Raw genomic sequence first — 11,157 nt, 5'->3', positions numbered from 1 at the left:
GATCGGCTTCAGTTAGCAGTAGTAGCGAAGGAATCGCTCCATCGGGTTCAGTTAACAGCCATCAATCGATCGCTCGGGTTCAGTAACGTGTAGCATGCAGTGCAATCGCTCGGGTTCAGTTAGAGCCCAACACTTCGCTCGGGTTCAGTTAGAGGCAACGCCTCGCACACACGCGCGTACGTGTACGAGAGAAACGTGCATTACTCAGCCCCCGACCTCCCACCATAACCGGGAACTCCCCGAAATTTTCCTCCCCCTCGCTTCTACCATGGTTTTTTCCATCATGGACGGCCCAAAGAATGTCATGCAACTACGTCTCCAGCCCGCCCAGGACGAAAATCCCATTTTCTGTCATGATTTTTTTGTCACAGAAGTAGGAGCCCACCACATCTATGATGATACCAGGTTCTGTCACAATTATCGTCATAGAAGTGTCATATGTATGACAGAAAAAAATTGTTCGGCCCAGAATGTCACGGATGTGTCTTTTTTTTAGTGTACCCTACTCCAATGTGGTGTGGTGGATTGCCTTGAGGGGCTTTGGATGAACTAGTACCAGGGATGAACAAGCCTCAGGAGGTAAGGTGTTCTTGAGCTGGTGTGATGCTCGGGGTGGAATGGATCTCTCCCCCTATGGTGGTGGCTAAGTTCTATATATAGTGGCATTGGTCCTCTTCCCAAATATCAGCGGGAAGGGATTCCACAACGGCGGGATTTCAAAGGGGACAAATAGTATAGGCTATCCTGACAAAAGTGGTCTTCGTGTGTGAAAAGCCTCTCGTCGTGATGCTGCGGTGGGCTCGGTGATGACCTCTGTCCTGCCATCCTAGCGGTCTTGGTCTTGTTGCACCAGAATGGAAACCTTTGGCTGATTCCTCGGGAATCCGCGCCTGTGGCTTGCCCCTCTTGTGCCGAAGAGGAAACTTGCGCTCTGCACCCGCCTGGCGCCCTCCTGGCCTTGGTCATCACGGCTCACATCAGCTAAGCCTCATGAGGTAGCTGCATAGAACTCTCCGCCCCTCAGGAGCCCTCCTGACGAGGCCAACTCCTTCAGGGGTCTTGGCGTCGTCCGCCTCGCGAGGGTCTTGTGGTGTTGATGTCGAAGCTGGGTCGTACCAGGCCGTCGATGGAGCCACGCGGTGGGCCGCAGGAAGGCAGGCCTGGATACCCCCAAGTCCAGGACGCAGACAGTAGCCCCCGGGCCCAAGGCACGCTCGGACTTAGCTTCCAGGTGAAGCCAAAGGGCAAGTGCGGAGCGCCGCGGGCCCTAACCGCCCGCGGCCTTGATGACGCGTGGCGATTGATTGGACGTGGGTGACTCCGCTTCCCCATGCTACCTCGGCAACTGCTCGACTTGACTAGTCGACGCGACATGCAGGAGATCATGATGGCGCGAGGTCGTGGAGGCCGGCGGTTGGCCTTCCTTGGCTATAAATGTAAGGGGGGGCAGAGCCCCCTGTCCATCTTTCCTTCATCTTGCTCCCGCCTGATTCTCTCCTTCGTCTTGCTCCCATGGCATCGCCGAAGAGGTTCTCAGCGGCCGAGAAAGGGAATGCCCCAAGGAGGGGCCAGCCTCTGCTCCTCCCAGGAGGGGTCGTGGCCGTCCCCGCAAGCACCCAGCGGTCCCTCCGGTAGCATCCAGGGGGCACGGGTGCGCACCCCCCAAAAGCAGCATTGCTCCCGGTGCCCGTGATGGCACCTCCTCCCGCGGCGGGGGCTATCGGTCCCGAAGCAGCCCCCATGATGAAGGGAGGCGCTCCGTGATTGTGCGACCACCTCGGCCGCGCTTTTCTTCGCTGGAAGTGCTTCCCGAGTTCGTGGTGTGGTCGGAGAGCCTGACTGGCACCTCACTCCGGCTCCCTCGCTTCTTCTCTGGCGAGCTTCCTTCTTTGGGGCTTGCTGGCCTCTGGCTGCAGGCTGATGGGTACTGCAGTAGAGCCTCGTGGGTCAGCACCAAGGTTTCCACCTCTAGCAGCATGGTGCTGGCCCACGGCTGGCAAACTTTCGCCCGCGCGCGTGGCCTGGGCAGAAGGTGCACCCTCCACTTTAAGTACGATGGCCTGGCGACCCTCTATGTGAGGGTGTTTAGGGGGGGTGGCCGCCGCGTGGGGTGCTTCCTGGAGGACAGTAGCGACGATGACGGTGGCGACGACAAACTTGGCCTTGGCGACGCGCACTCCTCCTCTCGTGACGGCAACTCCTCCTTGGACCAGAGCTCGAGCAGCGGTGGCTACGACCGGCTTCCGCATCGTCATGCTCATGTCGAGGGTGCCGGTGGCTCGTCCTGTCGCAGTGCTCCAGTGAAGCAGGAGAGGAGCCCAACATGAAGCTCGGGGCCAGCGAACTTGGGCTCAAGGCCGGTGACCCCAGATCTCCTGTAGGAGAACTGGTGGAGCGCCGGGCTACCTTGAGGCGCTGCTTGAGGATGCGGCGCCGGTGCCAAGCCTGCACGCCTTCGGGCCTCTCTGTTTAGCCTTTCCTTTCTCCTGCAAATCGAAAAAAAAGAAGAATGTACCCTGCGAGGGCGTGTAATGAACTGCTCCTATTATGTCTTTTATGTTATGATTGCCATCCTTGATGTTGTGTTGCAGTGTTTGTAATTTGAGCGGGCCAGGGAAGGAAGGCTTAGCTTGATAAGTGCAGTCGTCCTTCGCCTGGTGAGGACCTGACCTTAGGTATTTGGCAGGGCCCCCAGGGCGCATGCCCTGTGCCCTCCGGAGATACGCCTTGTGCCCTCAGGAGGTGCGTCAGGGCAGAGCTATCCCTTGAAGAAAAAGAAAATTTGTTGAGCAACTTATTCCCCCTTATGCGAGACCCCTGCCATAGATTGATTTAGACCTGTTGCACCGCGTCGTGTTGCCCGGGGGGCATGGAAATGAGGGGTGCCATCGCCAGCGGGCTCGATCGAGGGCTTCTCACAAGGATGAAGCCGAAATGACGGGGTTCCGACATGGTGCACGCGCAAAGGCAGGCCCTGGGCGCGCACACCTACCTAGCCCCATGCACAAGGAGCACGAGGAGAAGTGGCGGGCGACTACCACCTCCCTCACATCCTTAGACCAAAAAAAACTTAAGAGAAAACACAACTCGGGGAACCAGCGTTGGAGAATACCAAATCCGTTGAGAGATTACTAAGAAAAATGCAAGCAACTTCATAAAGCAAATGAACAGACGCGTCCGACACCTAATCTAGTCTTCTCACCAGCGCGGAGCTAAGTGCTGCCACTAGGACGTGGGAGGTAGCCCCCATGAGGCCCCAGGGCGACTCTCAAGAGACTCCGGGGCGTGTACAGCCCCACTCATTATTACGTGAGAGTGTCACGAGCGAAGACCTTCACAGGCCGGAGCCTTGCTTCACAGGACGGAGCCTTTCTTCAGGGGTAGAACTTCCGGAGGTACTGGATGTTCTAGGCATTCTGGATGGGGACCCTGTCTTGTGTCTCCAGGCGTGCCACGCAAGGCCTAGAGACACTGGAACCTTAAACAGGCCCTCCCACATGGGAAAGAGCTTATGCAGCCCCTCCCTGGAGAGCACCCGCCTCAGGACATGATCGCCCACCTCTAACGTCCTGGAGCGGACGCTCCGGCAGTGGTACCGCTGCAGCGCCTGCTGGTACCTCGCTGCCGAGAGTGAGGCTTGACGGCGACGTTCCTCCCCCAGCACAAGATCCATCCTCCACGTGGCGTCCTGCTGCGTTTCGTCGAATGCCACGACCCGTGTGGAGCGATGCTTGACCTCATGAGGGAGGACCTCTTCTGCTCCGTAGACGAGGAAGAAAGGTGTTTCTCCTATTGGCTTGGTCGTGGTGGTGCGGATGGACCACAACACGGACTGGAGCTTATCGAGCCAGCCCCTGCCGCAGGCCTCGAGCTTATTTTTGAAGGTGCGGGTCTTGAGGCCCCTAAGGACCTCCGCATTGGCTCTCTCAGCCTGTCCATTGCTCCGCGGGTGTGCTACTGAGGCGTAGCAGATCTGCATTCCAAGGTTAGCACAGTATGTTTTGAAAAGATTGCTGGTGAACTGCGAGCCACTGTCAGTGATGATATGACTGGGGACCCCAAATTGGCTCACGATTCCCTTGATGAACTTGACGGCCGATCCTGCTGTGATGGTGTGCACGACTTCTACCTTCGCCCACTTGGTGAACTTGTCGATGGCGACGTAGAGGTATTGGTAGCCCCCTGGCGCCCGAGGAAATGGTCCCAAGATGTCCAGCCCCCTGATCACGAACGACCATGTGAGCAGTATCGTCTAGAGGCCCTGTGTGGGCTGATGGATCTGCTTGGCGTGAAACTGGCATGCTTCACAAGAGCGCACTAGCTCCGTAGCATCGTTGAGCATGGGGGGCCAATAGAAGCCGCTGCGGAACACCTTGCCCACTAGGGTTCGTGACGAGGAGTGATGCCCGGAATCCCCACCATGGATGTCCGCCAGCAGCTCGAGCCCCTATTCCCTGGAGATGCAGCGTCCTCTTTCTTCTCTGGCAAGGTCCCTGGAAGTAAGTACACCTTGAACTCTTCTGTCCAGCACCCCTCCTGAGGCTCGAGCGTGAGCAGCAAGCGGGCTCCTGAGGGGTGGCCGCAGGCTGGAGCACATGTCTCTCGTGCTTGTGGCAAGTCCTCCTGAGGTGGTGCTGGAGTCGCGACGTGCGGGACCGCAAATGGCTTGAAGAGCCGCTCCTCAAACACCCCTGGCTCCTGAGGGAGCCTGCAAGAGGCTCTTTTGGCGATGTCGTCTGCTTCCTTGTTCGTCCTGCGCGGCACATGCTGCAGCTCTATGCCCATGAACGGCTTCTCCATTTTGCGCACCTCTTCTAGGTACACCTCCATGTGTTCATCCTTAGGCGTGTATTCCTTGTTGGAGAAATTGACGAGAAGCTGAGAGTCTCCCTTGATGGTGAGGCGCTTTACCCCCAGCGCGGGAGCGGCCCTAAGCCTGGTGAGCAAGCCTTTGAATTATGTGATGTTGTTGGAGACCTTCTCACCCCGCTGAAAGCAGAGTTGTACTGCATAGCAAAGCTTGTCCTTGGTGGGTGAGATGAGGATGGCCCCTGCCACTGCGCCTTGTCGAGCAAACTCCCCGTCGAAGTACATGATCCATCCGTCCGGGTCTTCATCTCCTTGCAAGAGGGAGAAGTCCTCGCTTACTCCATGGTCTGGGGCATCAGTCCACTCGGCCACAAAGTGAACAAGGGTCGCGCCCTTGATGACCCTGGTGGTACTGAACTCGAGATCAAATGCTTGAAGCTCAATGTTCCATTCAGCAACTCGCCTGTCTGCATTCGAGCTCCAGAGCACCCTCTCTAGTGGGTATGCTAAGACAACTTTGATGGGATGGCATTGAAAGTAGTGGCACAGCTTCTGAAGGCGACTAGAAGTGCGAGCAAGAGCTTCTGTGGCATGGGGTAGCGTGCCCAGGCCCCCCTCAGTATTGTGCTGACGAAGCAAACGGGGTGCTCGACAAGGGGGGAGGCATCAGCAGAATCTTGTTCTTCATGAGGACATAGGTCCCCTTTGGCCTCATGAGGCATGTGCTCTGGAGCCTTGACTGCCACGGGGTCATTAGTAGTCTCTAGAGGAATGTCGATCGTTGCGCCGGCCGAGACTTCAGATGCCTTCTCCGGGGTGTGCTGCATTTCTCTTGCTGGTTGTGCATCCTGCTGCGGCTTCTTGACCGGGCGCTCCTTCCTTAGCGCCACCAGGGCGGCGCTTACTGAGTGTGGGGTTGCTGCCAGATAGAGCACCAAGGGCTCGAGAGGGCGCGGCGCCACCATCACGGGCGTACTGGTCAGATATCTCTTGAGGTCCGGGAAGGCTGCGTCTGCCTCGGGGGTCCACTCGAATGGCTCCTTCCTCTTCATCATCTCGAAAAACGGGAGGACGCGCTCCCCCAGCTTGGAAATGAAGTGTCCAAGTGAGGTTACACAGCCAGCCAGCTTCTGCATCTCCTTTAGGGTCTGTGTGGGGGGGGGGGTCATGTCTTCTATTGCTTTGACCTTTTCCGGGTTGGCCTCGATCCCTCTGTGCGATACCAAGAAGCCTAGCAGCTTGCTGGAGGGGACCCCGAACAAACACTTCTCGGGGTTAAGCCGAAGATCCACAGTGCGCAGGCTGGCGAATGTCTCCTCCAGATCTTCTATCAGAGCCCTGGCCTCCCGAGACTTCACCACTATATCATCGATGAAGGCTTCCGCGTTTCTCTCGAGCTGCGAACCCAGGGCGATGTGCATCAACCGCTGGAAGGTTTCTCCGGTGTTGCACAGCCCGAAGGGCATGCAGGTGAGGAATGCCGTCTTCTCCACATCCTCCACGGCCATCTTCATCTTGTGGTAGCCGGAGAAGGCGTCCAGGAAGCACAATAGGTCACACTCGGCAGTGGAGTCGATGATCTGGTCGATGCGAGGGAGCGGAAAGGGATCTTGAGGGCAGGCCTTGTTGAGATTGGTGAAGTCGACACACATGTGCTCCTTCCCTCCTTTCTTCGGGACGATGACGGGGTTCGCCATCCACTCCGGGTACCACACCTCTCTGATGACCCCCGTGGCTTGTAGCTTGCGGGTTTCTTGGACGATGAAGGCCTGCATCTCGGTGGACTATCGGCGAGCTTTTTGCTTCACCGGCCGCACATTTGGGCATACCCTCAGGCTGTGCTGGATTATCCCCCTCGGGACCCCGGCCAGGTGTTTGGGTTCCCAGGCAAATACATCCTTGTTGGCTCATAGAAAATTGAGCAATGCCTCCTCTTGATCCTGTGAGAGGCCAGCCCCTATGGTGAAGGTGGCGTTGGCCATCCCATCCTCGCAGACCGGCACTTGCTTCGTCTTGGCCCGGTCCTGGGAGAACAACTGCTTCTTCTTGGCAGGCGCTGCCTCTGGGGCCTCCTGATCCTCCTTCTCGCCGGGTACCGTGGTCGTGGCTGTCTTGAAGGCGAGCATGAGGGCCTGTAGCATGCCTTTGGTGTCCCCCACCACCGTGAGGACACTGTTGCTGCCCGGCATCTTCATGAGGTTGTACGCGGGATGGGTCGCAGCCATAAACTGCGCCAAGGCTGGGTATCCCAGAATAGCGTCGTACGGCAGGTTGATCTTGGCGATGTCGAAGTCGATGAGCTCAGTGCGGTAGTTGTCACGGGTCCCAAAGGTGACAGGGAGGCGGATCGGCCCCAGGGGCTTGGAGGGGCGGAGCCGGCTGGCCGGTATGTGGAGCAGGCCGAACGCCTCTGGGGAGAGCACGTTGAGGCCAGCTCCACCGTCGATGAGGGTCTTGGTGATTGCCACGTGGCAGATGGTGGGGGTGCAGAGCAACGGGAGCGCGCCTACTCTCGTCATGGCGACGGGGTGATCCTCGGGGCCAAAGGCGAGGTCAGCTTGGGGCGCCGCCCAGCCCAGGGGAGCGCCCGAGCCTATGTGCATGTTGCCTGCCTGTCGGTAGAACTTCTTGATGTGGCGGTCAGAGGGTGGCGCCTGTGAGCCGCCCAGGAGAGCTGCAACGATCGGGGGCACCGGCGCCACGTAGTGGACGAGGAAGAGGTCGTGCAGCTCCTCCCAGGATGCCACAGAAGACCCCGACAGGTTGAGCAGCCAGGTGCGTGGGGCGCCTACGAGGGCCATCGGAAACTAGTTGGCCTTCACCTTGTTGTCTCTGCCACCCGCCCAAACTGCCTCCTCATATGACTGAAGAAAGGGGGCTGGATCTGCCGCGCCGTCATAGCGCGATGGCATCTCCGGTCGGAACTTGGGCGGCCACTGCACCTGCCGTAGGGTTGGGGCGAAGCAACGCAGCCACGGCGCTTTTCGATGAGGCCGACGGAGGAGCGCCTACCATATGGGTCGGTGGCATGATCTGGAGGCCGAGGAAGAAGATTCCGACGCACCCCTACCTGGCGCGCCAAATGTTGGATTTTGGGATCTGGCAACCCTTGAGGGGTTCGAACTATGGGGTGCGTGCGGAGATCTCAACCTGCCCAGCCTGCCTACTCGCGATCCTTCCTAGCCTAGCGCGTAAAGCTCACAGAGACACAAAGACACAAAGATTTATACTGGTTCGGGCCACCGTTGTGGTGTAATACCCTACTCTAGTGTGGTGTGGTGGATTGCCTCGAGGGGCTATGGATGACCTAGTACAAGGGATGAACAAGCCTCAGGAGGTGAGGTGTTCTTGAGCTGGTGTGATGCTCGGGGTGGAATGGATCTCTCCCCCTATGGTGGTGGCTAAGTCCTATATAAAGTGGCCTTGGTCCTCTTCCCAAATATCAGCGGGAAGGGATTCCACAACGGCGGGATTTGAAAGGGGACAAGTAGTACAGTCTATCCTGACAAAAGTGGTCTTCGCCTGCGAAAAGCTGCTGGTCGTGATGCTGCAGTGGGCTCGGTGGTGACCTCCGTCCTGCCGTCCTGGCGGTCTTGGTCTTGTTGCACCAGAATGGAAACCTTTAGTTGATTCCTCGGGAATCTATGCCTATGGCTTGCCCCGTTTCCACCAAAGAGGAAACATGCGCTCTGCACCCGCCTGGCACCCGCCTGGCCTTGGTTGTCACGGCTAATGAAAGCTGAGCCTCATGAGGTAGCTGCATAGAAATCTCCACCCCTCAGGAGCCCTCCTGAGGAGGCCAACTCCTTCAGGGGTCTTGGCGTCATCCGCCTCGCGAGGCTTGGCCCCTCGCGAGGGTCTTGTGGTGTTTATGTCGAAGTTGGGCCGTACCAGACCGTCCATGGAGCCACGCGGTGGGCCGCAGGTAGGAAGGACTGGATAACCCCAAGTCCAGGACACCGACAACAGGGATGCTCGATTTTGGTGGAACTATACAAAAACTTTGGGTGCTTCATTGCCTTGACAGCTTCCTTCCCTTCCTATCAGTCGCTAATCTGGGCTTGCTTCCTTCCTTTGCTGTCAGTCACTTCGCTTATCTCGGCTTCCAGTTAAAGGAAATAGTAATTGATATGCTACCTCACACAGGTTGGTACTGGTCTTTATCCTGATTATTGTGCTTGTCATATGTATTGGTAATTTGGTATTGTGCTACTGTTTGCCGATTTTATAGAGTAACTTGGAGCCTCAACTTGCAGGAAAATCGTTACATTGGGTGATTTCAGTAGAACTACACAAAAAGATCAGATGGAAGATACTTATGTTGCTGCTATGTACTCCAAAGTTCACTCAGACAAGCATCGATGTTGACAAGAAGAAGTGTCTATATTCATTCGAGTATCAACCAGCGTCAACCAGTTGTCAAACTCCAAGTATTAGGAGAGTGAACGCCAAAAATATTGCTTGGCGCCCAGAAAAACACAGTCCAGTCTTTGGTCCCAACTTGTGCCTTTTGGTTATCGGCACATATGGTAGCGAACTATATGGCATCGAGTCTAAAGATTCCAGACAAGTTGGTTGACATGTATATTCATCTGGTACTTAATCAGTCTGCACACCAGGGATGCTCCATTTCAGTTGAACTGCACAAAAAAATTGGGTGGTTCATTTTCTCAACCGACTCCTTTCTTGTCTGCAATGTAGAATTTTGGCGAGCTGCAGGACCAAGATGAGCCAGTAAACTAGTTGGATGAAAGTAGTGGCCAAGTTGCTGAAACCTACCTCGGCACGAGGCCACTATTTGAGGATAAACCTACAAGCAAAGTTCAGATTATCTGTGATGCCTCTTATGTACTCGAAAGTTTACTCGTACAAGCATTAATTTTAGCAAGAATTACCTCCGACCGAACACCATTTACCATTCTATACCCTAGGTAATTAAAGTTCGTCCATGGATGATATTGGCTATGATCTCAATCATTTGGATGCATAAACATACTGAAGATGTGTATATCTGAATCTCTTTGTGAATTATCTTTGAATATTGTCATGTGATCTATCAATCATATAGATGCATAGACATGTTGAACTTGTGTATATATGAATCTTATGAGTTGTTGATTGTGAATGTTGGCTATGAATATTAAGGTGTCCTGTGAACCTGAGTTTGATACGAATGTTTACCTTTTCTATTGTACTGGTGCGTGAACTTGATAGTATACCTACTGTGGGATTTGTGACGTGTGGGTGTCAACGGCACACCTTCTTCCCAAGAATAATTGCACCTGCTTTGTTAGGGTAGCAACGGCGCATCAACTCTTTTTAATCATTTTGCTCTGTCTTCCCCCGGCCCCGCTCAACGCCTGCCGTAATGTTTTCGGCCTCAAAACAAACATAGTACTGCGTTGTTTTTGGCGCTTGATGAAAAAACAAGTGATGGTTTCTGTAGGTTGGCCCGCCCAGAAAATGGGTTGCTGGTCCACCACGGATTGGGAGGCTAAAAATACAAGTTGTATGGTGCAGAGGCAAGTAAAAAAATGCCATCAAGAGCCATCCACTGAAGAAAAAAATCGCTCCTGATGTGCTTCTTCAGTCGCGTCGCCGGCCCCCTCTTTAATCAAGTTCGCTCGGGGATCTAGCTAGTATCATTTTTCCAGAGGGCGAACAAGTATCAGCTAGGCCATATGCGTAGCCCACGACATACGGAGATAGTGGTTTCAACTTATTTTTTTAGGCCCATACCGGCCTATGGGCTTTTTATTAAAGATTGGCAGCCCAATGTATTTTTTAATAAAACACAGATCTCTATTCTATTTATCTATATATAAGAATATAATGTTGTGTCCAATTTATGTTTTCCCTTCTAACCACATTATATATATTTATATTATTACTATTATCGTGTATTTTATAGAGACTTATATATACATTAGAAAAAGATCCCACGTGTTATTAACTTAGAAAAGTAAATGTTTAACAGAAGTTGGCAAGGGAAATCCTGGATGTTTTTGACTCACACGCAAGGAAAATCCTGGTGATTGCGTACAAAAGCTTGCGAAGATTTTAAGGACCAATGTAATAATAATGCACTCATTTCTATTTTGAGCAATAACTCGCTAATTTGTTAATTTTATATATAAAAAAATGTGTCGTTCCGGTTTATTTTTTGATATTAATTGCTCCTTCTAACCTAACATTATATATAGAACGAGCCCAACTAATTCGTGTATTTCACGAAAGTGCAAATGGGTTGGGATTTCTTAGAAAATATAAATGGGCCGCATTGACGCGAAATTATTTGTTCACCCCGCCCAGCAAATGGACTGTATATTCTAGAAAATATGGGTTAAA

Source organism: Triticum aestivum, chromosome 7B, assembly GCF_018294505.1.
Source record: "Triticum aestivum cultivar Chinese Spring chromosome 7B, IWGSC CS RefSeq v2.1, whole genome shotgun sequence".
NCBI lineage: Eukaryota > Viridiplantae > Streptophyta > Magnoliopsida > Poales > Poaceae > Triticum > Triticum aestivum.
The sequence above is the reverse complement of the archived record's forward strand: the minus strand, read 5'-3'. Positions refer to the sequence as shown.